Source organism: Haliotis asinina, chromosome 3 (assembly GCF_037392515.1).
Source record: "Haliotis asinina isolate JCU_RB_2024 chromosome 3, JCU_Hal_asi_v2, whole genome shotgun sequence".
In the NCBI taxonomy this organism is placed as follows: domain Eukaryota; kingdom Metazoa; phylum Mollusca; class Gastropoda; order Lepetellida; family Haliotidae; genus Haliotis; species Haliotis asinina.
In genome coordinates this window covers 55,256,882-55,267,699 of record NC_090282.1, presented here as the reverse complement: position 1 = coordinate 55,267,699, position 10,818 = coordinate 55,256,882, and the positions used below count along the sequence as shown (strand labels likewise).

The 10,818-nt window shown below is 37.8% G+C and overlaps 1 long non-coding RNA gene across 1 annotated transcript; it reads right to left on the bottom strand.

Annotated features, from left to right (window-relative positions):
* Window positions 1–330: 330 nt before the first annotated feature.
* On the bottom strand, window positions 331–2,343 carry LOC137277014 (uncharacterized). The gene is made up of 4 exons (XR_010956603.1): window positions 2,259–2,343; window positions 1,302–1,370; window positions 1,033–1,134; window positions 331–454 (listed from the first exon to the last, which is right to left on the bottom strand). It is a non-coding gene; the product is annotated as an uncharacterized lncRNA (long non-coding RNA).
* Between the last annotated feature and the right edge of the window lie 8,475 nt (window positions 2,344–10,818).

Sequence of the window (10,818 nt, the reverse complement as noted above, 5' to 3'; positions counted from 1 at the left end):
GTTTCAACCTGGTTTCCGTGTTGTAGTTTCCAACCTAGTTTAATACCTAGTTTCCATGTCCTGAAACTTGCTCGTGTCGGCCCTTTACCCGGTCCTCCGGAAAAGATGTTGTTTCATGTCTCACATGTAGCAAATCAGGTATTTTATACAATTGCATAATGGTAAAAGGCTTCAGGATGACAAACAACAGAATAAAACATAAATTCATTAAAAGTTTATTTATATTCAACAATATGTTTGTAAACAAATAATATGGGGACTATTCAAGTTAGCAAAGCAAGGGAACAATTAGCAGTGAGTACAGAATATGTTTCTTAAACACACTGTAGACCAGCCCATATCACTTGGCTTCCTAGTTTGAAAAATGTTAGCTCTTTCCCCAAGAGAGGAAGAACTGTGTGCTTCTTCTCCTCCGGCCAGTCAATCGTTTCACAGCCTTCCTCCTTTCCAGCTTCTGAAATTTAGAAAACAAACTATCAGTACAAACAAGCATTCGTCTACGATATCCATGGCTAGAGAAAAGAAAACGGTCAAACATTGCGTGAGGTGAAATACACTGAACCCCATGTCCGATAAGCGAAGAGATCAAAAAGTATAAACTGAGCATTTCACATCAAAAGTTTCAATCGCAGAACAGCTTATTGTTATATGATAGAGTGCAGAGACATGAAGATATTCGCCTTTGAAAGCCATAATTTATTTTCTGAATGTTACTTACAATGCACATTATGAGTATAGAACTACGATTTATCCGTTATTGTGAAAAGACATGTTTTCTTAACCAATAATGTGGAGTCATTCATCCAGACAAGCTATGAATATGGGGTCACAAGCAAACGCTGCAGCATAATGTGCTGCATAATATTTTTAAGCTGTATTTTTCAAAGGATAAATTGCACTTTTTAAACAGTGTTCATTTTGAAATTCCTTGAATGTACATAGAAAGAATCCAAATTAACTTGATATTTTAAAGGTTTCCTTAAAATGTTTAATCTCTGCAAGATGTAAAATGACTAGAATACGTTTACTTACTCTGAACTTTTTGCCTTTCCTTGCGTACAAGCCGTGGGCCTCCGCTTTCCCCACACCTTCTTAAGTGATCCATCTTGTTCATCCAAACCCATCAAAAAGCTTCTGAAAGGAGACATGTGCATGATGCATAACTATAAATGAAACATGTTTCCAGTTGGAGGTTACAAGAATAGTGACATGCGCCATGCATTCTTACTGATTCCTAAGATTTACATTATTTGGTTTTGTTGTATGTACATTATGTACTGGACGGTTCAGGTTATACATACCTTTTGTATGTCAAAATGAGTTGGTCCTGACTGCCTTCTTCAGTTTTTCCAACACTGCCCTCCATTATGCTGGAAACGTAGAAATGCATCGATTAAAAATAGTCAGGAACTTGTCACATTGCACTCTTGATAACAATAAAGTGTCGAATAAAAACAATAAATATGAATTTGCAAAGTGTAGAATATGCTAGATGAAAAGAATCCAGGTCAGCAAATTCATATACTATTTTGGGTTGGCAATCCATCATTGTATACCCATATATTCTTTATATCAAAAACTCTTCGTAACCTTTTCTGTGGGACTAACACAATCCACATTTCTTCATTCAGAGTTCGTTAAATCTTGATATGATAAGCATAACACTACTTACAACAGATGGCAAATCTAAATTATCTCATAAATCAATAATATAAAAATATTCAATATTAGTTTGAAAACATTGTGAAATTTCAATTTTGAAATTTCACTCAAACAATGCACCAAATCTGGTCAGAGAATCCCTAACCTATAAATGCAAAATGACACACTATCCCCGACTACATTGTTTTCAAACGTGCAAATATGAAAAGCAATATGAAAAGGATTTGTTAAATAAATATTCGCATTTATAAATACGTTTGAAGTTATTTTGAGTCGTAACAAGCACATAAGCAATAATATACTAGAGATATTTGTGATTTATTTTTTTCTTGCAAAGATGATTTTTCATTCATTAACACATTGAACCATATTAATCGTGTGTGAACTGATCCAAATCACAGTAATATTGAGTTTTTGAATTAACCGAGTGCTGAGTGAAGGAAGCCATACATCTCTCTTGCTAAGAATTCGACACGCCTTTGTTTACCGAGGTCCATCAAGTCTAAAATTTCATATGTATTGTAGTAGTTACTTATTTACGTTAAACATTACGAATAACATGTGCTATTGCTTATTTCAAGAAAATAACACTGTACCTGACCAGATCGTGGAATGTTCCTTTTCTCCCGCTGCGATCGACGACTGCTGCTGTTCTCAATTTTTCAAGTATCCGAATCTCCAAAGCTTCTATTGTAAATCTCATTGCCAAGTCTCTTGAATCAGATAACACGGGCAAACGTAGGAATACTGCACTGTGTTGACTTCCTTGTCGTCGTTACTGGACATACCGGGTGAGAACTGCTTTCAAAATGGTCGTCTCAAAACAACTTGGGATCAAGTGACAAAATGGCGGCAACCGTGCGTAGGGGCATTGTGGGTAAAAAGAAATACCTGATCCTTTTTCGATTGGCAGGCACGAAATCCTTCTCTGACCCAATTTGGATGTGATGTTAAGACAAAGACTGAAAACCACCACTTCAGTACATAAAACTGTTGCTTTTATAAAATGTCACGAGTTCGCGTGCCCATGGATTACCGGTTCATTACTTCCGGTTTTGTCTGTCAACGCCTGACTCAGGTATGTTCTATTGTTTTTACAGCTTAGCTAATTTTGATAATAGGAGCCTGTTAAGTGGGGACTGCCCCAATGAAGCCGACACACGAACCCCGACACACTAATGACCTGACACTGATTAGTTGTCAAGTATTTGAACTCAGTGTCAAAGTATGCCAACTATAAATGCTTTTAAATCAACACTTTACGCACTGCCTCAGTTTATTGTATAAATCACGTATATTCTGCATAAATAGCATCATGTAAGTACCGAACTGACAATTGTTTTAATGACTTATACTAATCTTCCTAAATGCTTATACTCTTTCACATTCCCAGGAGTTGGCAGTCTATAGCCTGTTTTTTATATATTGCATCATTTACCTTTTAATTATTAATATATATCTGAACTATTGCTATTGCTAAAGTGGCTTTAATTTTATTTATTTTTATACAATATATTTACCGAAAGGAATACAAGCCCGTACACAACTCAATGATCCAATAAGTTATAATTAATATATAATAAAAGTTTGAGCAATGTTTCTATGCAGAGTCAACTCACCTTTTATTCTTGTATATAGATATCACTGTTTTATTATTTCTTTTCAAATAAAGAAAGCGTATGATTCTCAATTTGACAAAGCAGACAACCGAAACCTGGACTTGCCCCATTCATCCCAATCTAGAGAAACAGAACTAAATGTGCCTCGCGCACATAGCTGGGCAAAGGCCATTTATAGCCATTCGTCCTTTCACCATTTGCATGTTTAGTACGGTTATTGTGAAGTTTGTGTACATGGTAGTTGGAATATGATGCTTCATTACATTACAAGAATGTGAAGGAAAAAAAGTGTATAGTTTGTTCTTGTATCATCAGTTTGAAGCCACATTTAATATTGTGATATCCAAAGAATGATGCGTCAACAATTTACTTTTGTTGTGTTGTTCATCTAAGCAATGATACGAATCTACTATTCCTTCCCCAGGCACAGATTGAATTATAACACCTCGTGAAAGCTAAGTCAGGAATGGAAACCAACACATGACCATAGCTTCGTGTCAGTTTCCATCACTGGAGCTTAGAGTATCCATTATGGATTCTATTTGGAAACTAGGTCACCCAGTTTTACTGAATGGATACCAACTGAATGTCAGGATGGTAAACAATTACACATTTTATGTTACTTAGTTCAAAACAGCAATGGAAACCAACATGAAACTACATTTTCTACTGTTATTTTGGTTTCCATTTAGTGAGATCTGAGAGTTGCAAATTCCAGGTATGGAAACCAACAAGAAACCCCCGAACTTAGTTTCATTTTGGTTTCCATTTACAGGAATACCAAAATCACATTTCCAAAATGGAATCTAGTTGGAAACTCAGTTAGTGAGTTTCAGGGAATGGAAACCAACTGGATTCCGCAATTACCCACATTACGGATGGTTTCCAGGTTTCTGAAAACCAAGTCATTTTTGTAGTGAATAATATTCATGTAAATAAATCTACTGAATGCTGAGCTTGCAGTTTCAACATTTATTCCGGCTTGAAAACACTAAATTTTATTATCTGCTTGATATATGGAAAAACTCATTATTTAGGCATATTTACTTTTTAAGCATTAATCCATTGTAGAGGCCATCGATCATGTTACTGTTATACGCTTAGGATCTCATCTTACTGATTATATTGACAAAGACTGTCACAGGTAATTGATCATCATACAATATAAATGCACATAACAAGATAACAATCCGTTAAACTGTTAACAGAAATAATAAAACAAAGTATTATTTATTAATATTATAACTCACGTATTCACGCAACTGGTACATTCTCAAGGCGCCGTTTTTTTCAGCTGCCCCCCCCCCCCCTAGATTCTTTTTTGCAATTTATTTCTATGCATCAAAGTACTGACATAAGAAGTTTGATAGTTCCTCCCTTATTAAGAAACGTTAACTACGACCCTGAATCGATTATCAGTCTCAACTCCCTGGGGACCATACAATTCTTGCAGCTATTAACCACACCAAGTTACTGCGGCTTTCCCATCCATATGAGGTACCCATTTACAGCTGGGTGGATTGGGACACATAGTAACAGTACTTTGTACAAATTTACTGCACGTTGCTGTACCCGCATCTAAGTGTTTGCACGTTTTCATGTGGCCACCATCTGGTCATATACCAACGTATTGTGGGTCCTTTTAAGTGCACATTGTTGTGTATTGTGACCATTCGTTAATATTTGTATTCATAAGGATGTTTGGGAATGTGTTTCTGATATATATCAGAATAGCTATGTATCTATTGTGATAACACAGCATGAGAAAAGAGAGATGTAAACATTCTTGTTCTTTTCAATTTCATAATTGTTTTCAAGGTAATGAAAAATAACTATACCAAACTGTGATAGTGCTGTTGAATCGTTGGCAGCCTCCGGGCACTTCACCTTGAAACGAGAGAATTCAATGTTGTAATCTTAGATTTACAGTTGGCATGTTTCAGCTCTAATATACAAGCACAGTTTACAGAGAATGCGAACATGCGAACATTATACGTACATCGTAAAGTGTTGATGTTACCTACCTAATCAACAACGCGACGTATATACGCATGCCTACAGACTAACAAGTACTTGCCTGTTTGTGTGCTTTCTTCGTGTCAATTATATGGACGTCGGGGGTCTGTGTACATTTGTCTGTAAGATAAACCACAGCTGTTCATTAATCAAACCTTCTATGTCATGACAACTAGCAAATGTTTCCTCAACTGAATCAGATGTTTCACTGAATTATTGTTGGAAATGTCCAAATACAGCGTCCATATGCCATCTTAAGGTGGCATTATGTAATAGGAAAATGTAACACAATGTTTCAAACTTTTTTTTTCATTTTTGATAAAGCTTTATCGGTATTACTGTAAATATTAATACCCATTGTTAAAGTAAGAAGTAAGCACCTGTAAGTGTGTGTTTATCAGATGCTGATCCATGTCCACTGACAGACCCGAAGGTGGAGATGTCGGATTTCAATTTATCCAGCCCCCTCGTGTTGAATTTGGCTGCAGGTGTCCTGTGCCTCTCTGGTGGAAGTGATCCGAGTTGCGTCTTCGTTGTGCCTTGTATTGAACTCTCCAGTGTGAGAAAGTCCAAGTTTGAAGCATATCTTAGAACGGTGTTGATATAGTCTGAGATCCCCTTGCATCGTTCACTCTCGCCTTCAGAGGTAACTTGCTCTGTGTGTAGATTTGACAGGCCCTGCTTCGTCTGATTCTCCAACTCTATGATCAGTTCCTTTTCTCTTTGATCGAGCTGTGTCCTCAGAGAATGGAAAGTGTGGTGGATGGCCTCTTTCAGATCACTGCTTGTCTTCTTTGTGTCATTTATGACTGCTGATATTCTTCACGTGTGCTTTGTGAGAAGCATGATGTGCAGACACACTCTTCTCATGTTGTTTCATCCGTCCTCTAGCAGCATCAGCAGCCACACCTACATCACCAACGTCGTGCTCAGCATGGTCACCAAGTCTGCATTTGTAACAGATTAAAATATTGCAGTTTTTGTCAAAATAATCGAGAGGATAAGGATTGTGAAGTTTGCAGATGGGTTTAGTATTACCACACCTCTTCACTGACATGAAATGTGACGTGTGTGGATTCAAAACTACAATAATTTCATCACAACTGTACATGTGGGGATTGAAAACATTTACATTACAGAAACCAAATATGGTAATGAATTCATTATTTGAAACAACTTTTGATGAATTTGTGGATTCAGTTATTTGTTGTGTCGTTTCCCAGATATGTATGAAATGTATGATAAACTGGTCAACTACTGCAGAATAATAATCATAACAATAGTCATGTGTGGATGTAAAATGTTTGTAACATCCCACAGAATCCAGTCAAGCAGAAAAACAACACATTTAGCTGACCTCGTTACATTCTTGTACACATCAAACAGCACATAGACAGACAACTTATACGTCCGCCTCAATCACTACAATTACATTTGACAGTTTAAATGAATAAGTCACACTTACATGTTTACACGATGTCGTGTTTATTTTATTGTCTAATTCCAAGCGTCATAGATAAGTGACTTCTTGGTGTCAGTCATGGTGATATCAGCCCCACTTATCACCTTCATGTTGACTGTGTAGTCACCTGGCCGGCCAGCACAAAACATGGGAAGAAGAAACACATCCAGCACAAGGCCATAGTAGAGGGTGGCCTGTGTGCCGGGTGTGTCAGACATTGTGTTACTGTAACACTTCCCCACCTTCCCCTGCTGCCACACCCTGGTACAGAGACACCCTCGGTGTGTGCCACAGCTCCCTTACATTGACACACCAGGAGCGGCACTATCGATAAACATACATCTTACTGTCCACCTGACTCTACTCCACCACACCCACCTCCAGGACAAACCACTCCCACCTTTCACTCACCACACCCACCCTAGAGTGTGTCTCCCAGTATTGTGGGGCAGGGGTGACAGTAGATGGGGTGGAGGAAGGGGGAATGGAGGTGGAGGCATATGTACCCTCATATTTCCGTAACCTGCCGCTGTGTCTGTGTTGTGTGGCGGGCGGCGAGTTGACCAGCTGACCGTCTGTAGTTACGTGGCACCTCTTTGTGTTGGCTCGAGCAGCGTCCAGTTCTAGTTGAGGACCTGGAAATATACATTTTGTTGACAGTTTAATAAATTTGCCGACTTCAGATAACAAATTAGACATTTTATTGTGAACCTCGTTTCAATGTTTACAAAACAGTGCACTGAATATCGGCTGCCATTTTCACCTGCGTGTGAATTGTGTCATAACTGCGATATAAATAGACATTACAATGTTGTGAAAATATTTGTATGGGTATTCTAAATGTTTTTCATGCAATTTTACACTGACTGACAATGAAATAAACACTCCCTGAAACATTTTGTAGGGAATTGTTAGTTGAGCTGATTTCCTGTCTGTAGTCAGTAATAGACACTTGACGCCTGAAAACACATTTGTATAAACTTCATACCATGATAAAACTATCGTTTGTATTCTAAACTCTTCTTATACAATACTTCTTGGTAAACAATAAAACCAACAAAGTAGTTGTTTGACGATTCCTTTACATTTGAGTGTTCAACAGACACAGTATCAACAGGTAACTTCTACGTCCGCTTCAATCACTGACCACCGCCTGAACACACTCGCTTGGCGGGACACAGGTTCTTGCGTTATATGTATTGGCTAGAAAATATGGTTATTTATCATTCCAACACTATTTTTAATTCCAACACTAAATATTGTAACATTAGACAGTTTTCAAATTGATCATATTCGTATATATTTACAAAGTTTATTACAAAGTTTATCAAAAATATACAATTTTGCCGGGAGGACTCTCAATGTCGCCAGTCATTTTTGCACATTTGACAGTTAAGTAATTGAAGATCATGTGTCACAAAACAGGCTTTTTACACATGTGAATGGCGAAAGTGTCGTCATCAAATTACAATCACAGCAAAAATAAGCTGGTTTCCGGAACACTGAAACCGAGAGGAAACGTCATGGAAACCAACATTTCCAGTTGGTTTCCAGGGAGTTCCCTATAGTTTCATTGTGGTTTCCATGCAACTGAAACTGCACCATTTCAGGATGGTTTCCAGTTCGTTTCATTACCCACTCCTCCAAGCGGGATCCAGTTGGTTTCCATGTATGAGTTTATTGTAGGTTTCAACCTGGTTTCCATGTATGAGTTTATTGTAGGTTTCAACCTGGTTTCCAGGTATGAGTTTAATGCAGGTTTCAACCTGGTTTCCATGTATGAGTTTATTGTAGGTTTCAACCTGGTTTCCAGGTATGAGTTTATTGCAGGTTTCAACCTGGTTTCCATGTATGAGTTTATTGTAGGTTTCAACCTGGTTTCCGTGTTGTAGTTTCCAACCTAGTTTAATACCTAGTTTCCATGTCCTGAAACTTGCTCGTGTCGGCCCTTTACCCGGTCCTCCGGAAAAGATGTTGTTTCATGTCTCACATGTAGCAAATCAGGTATTTTATACAATTGCATAATGGTAAAAGGCTTCAGGATGACAAACAACAGAATAAAACATAAATTCATTAAAAGTTTATTTATATTCAACAATATGTTTGTAAACAAATAATATGGGGACTATTCAAGTTAGCAAAGCAAGGGAACAATTAGCAGTGAGTACAGAATATGTTTCTTAAACACACTGTAGACCAGCCCATATCACTTGGCTTCCTAGTTTGAAAAATGTTAGCTCTTTCCCCAAGAGAGGAAGAACTGTGTGCTTCTTCTCCTCCGGCCAGTCAATCGTTTCACAGCCTTCCTCCTTTCCAGCTTCTGAAATTTAGAAAACAAACTATCAGTACAAACAAGCATTCGTCTACGATATCCATGGCTAGAGAAAAGAAAACGGTCAAACATTGCGTGAGGTGAAATACACTGAACCCCATGTCCGATAAGCGAAGAGATCAAAAAGTATAAACTGAGCATTTGACATCAAAAGTTTCAATCGCAACCTCAACTTTCGGCCTTCAAACTTTAAACTTGACTAAGGAATAGTGACTAAAGTATTGACTAGAAAAACATCACCAGTTATTTAAAACGTACAGTCTGACTGAACAGATGAAAGTAGGTGAGTATGGATTTACAGGGGTTTTAAGCAATTTCAGCAATATCACCAGAAATGGGCTTTACACACTATACCGACCACTAGGCTATCTGATTGTCTGATTGACAATAGCATGTCTCAGGAGTACACGGGTGGCTGACTGGTCACCATTGTTTCACTCCTCTCACGCTTTTGTCTTACTATCTGGGCATGGATACTGATTAGGAAGACATTAGAGATCACAGAGAAACACAAACAGCATAAAACTACCCATAGCTTTCCAAATCATGCACTTACCTCTCAGCCAGGTTTAAATGTCTACGTGACAAATTCCGAGGGCAACGGACGACCAAGACAACCATTTACAGGTTTATTTTTACAATCCAGCATATGCTTTTCGCATTCGTGTAGCAGTATGTTTGTAAGTAGTATGTTGTTAGATTTTAAATCATCATCATCATCATATTAAACTTATGTGAAGTAAATTAATAACCTAAACCTAAATATTTCATGACTTAAACCTAAGCATATACCATTTAATTTCCTCAAATACTTGTGTTAACTCCAGCACTTGGATAGTTTATCCTCTTTATTGTATATAGGTTCCTGGGTATTGTCACTTGGGAAGTCACGGGCTTGGCCTGTGACTGGGGTTTTATTATTCTCTGGGTCACGTCATCGTTTCAGTCATGTGAGGTCAAACTTCAAACGTTTGGCTCATCAGCAGACTATTTCTCCCTTCTGCTAGTGAGCACATAGGATAAGTTCATGTATTACTTTATCTAGAATCTAAGGTTGACCATTATGTATTTTGAAAAAGAGATCCGCCCGTACCCCCTCTGTTTTTAGTAATAAATGCGGCCCCGAGGATTTATTCCCCGATCTAATATTCTAAAATGGGACGATGGCATAAATGTTTGGGGGGTTAAAGCGTTTAATGGGGATTTAGAAGTTTGGGGGGTAATATTCAATATTTTAAGGTTAGTGTATGCAGTAGAGTATATGCGCCCGAATAATTTGCAAATGATCCGCCATTTCCAGTAATAATTGTTTGTATTTAGTACCAAATCCCACCACCGGTGCCTGTACAAACCTGATCGAACACCGGCGGTGGTGCATCAAAAGGCAACTACCGACAACACACTCGGCGACACTACTTTGCTCTATATCTAGCCGAATATATGTATCACTGTTGTGCCGAGAGAGACATTTTTATTCAAATCCTAGACGGCACTGGCTCCATTTACTCTGGAGGAGAGTAGAGGTGTATACTGTACGTGCAGAAGACTGAACACGCAAGTTAATTTTAAGTAAAGAAGTAAAGGTTCATTTTAATATTTAAAATTGTCATCACAACTGTGCAACTGCCTGTGGTGTAAAGGATTGTTCACTGAATTAATACATTAATCATTTAGAAACATGCAGGTTCGAATCCAGGTTGCTGACTAAACTTTTTCAAATTTATAAC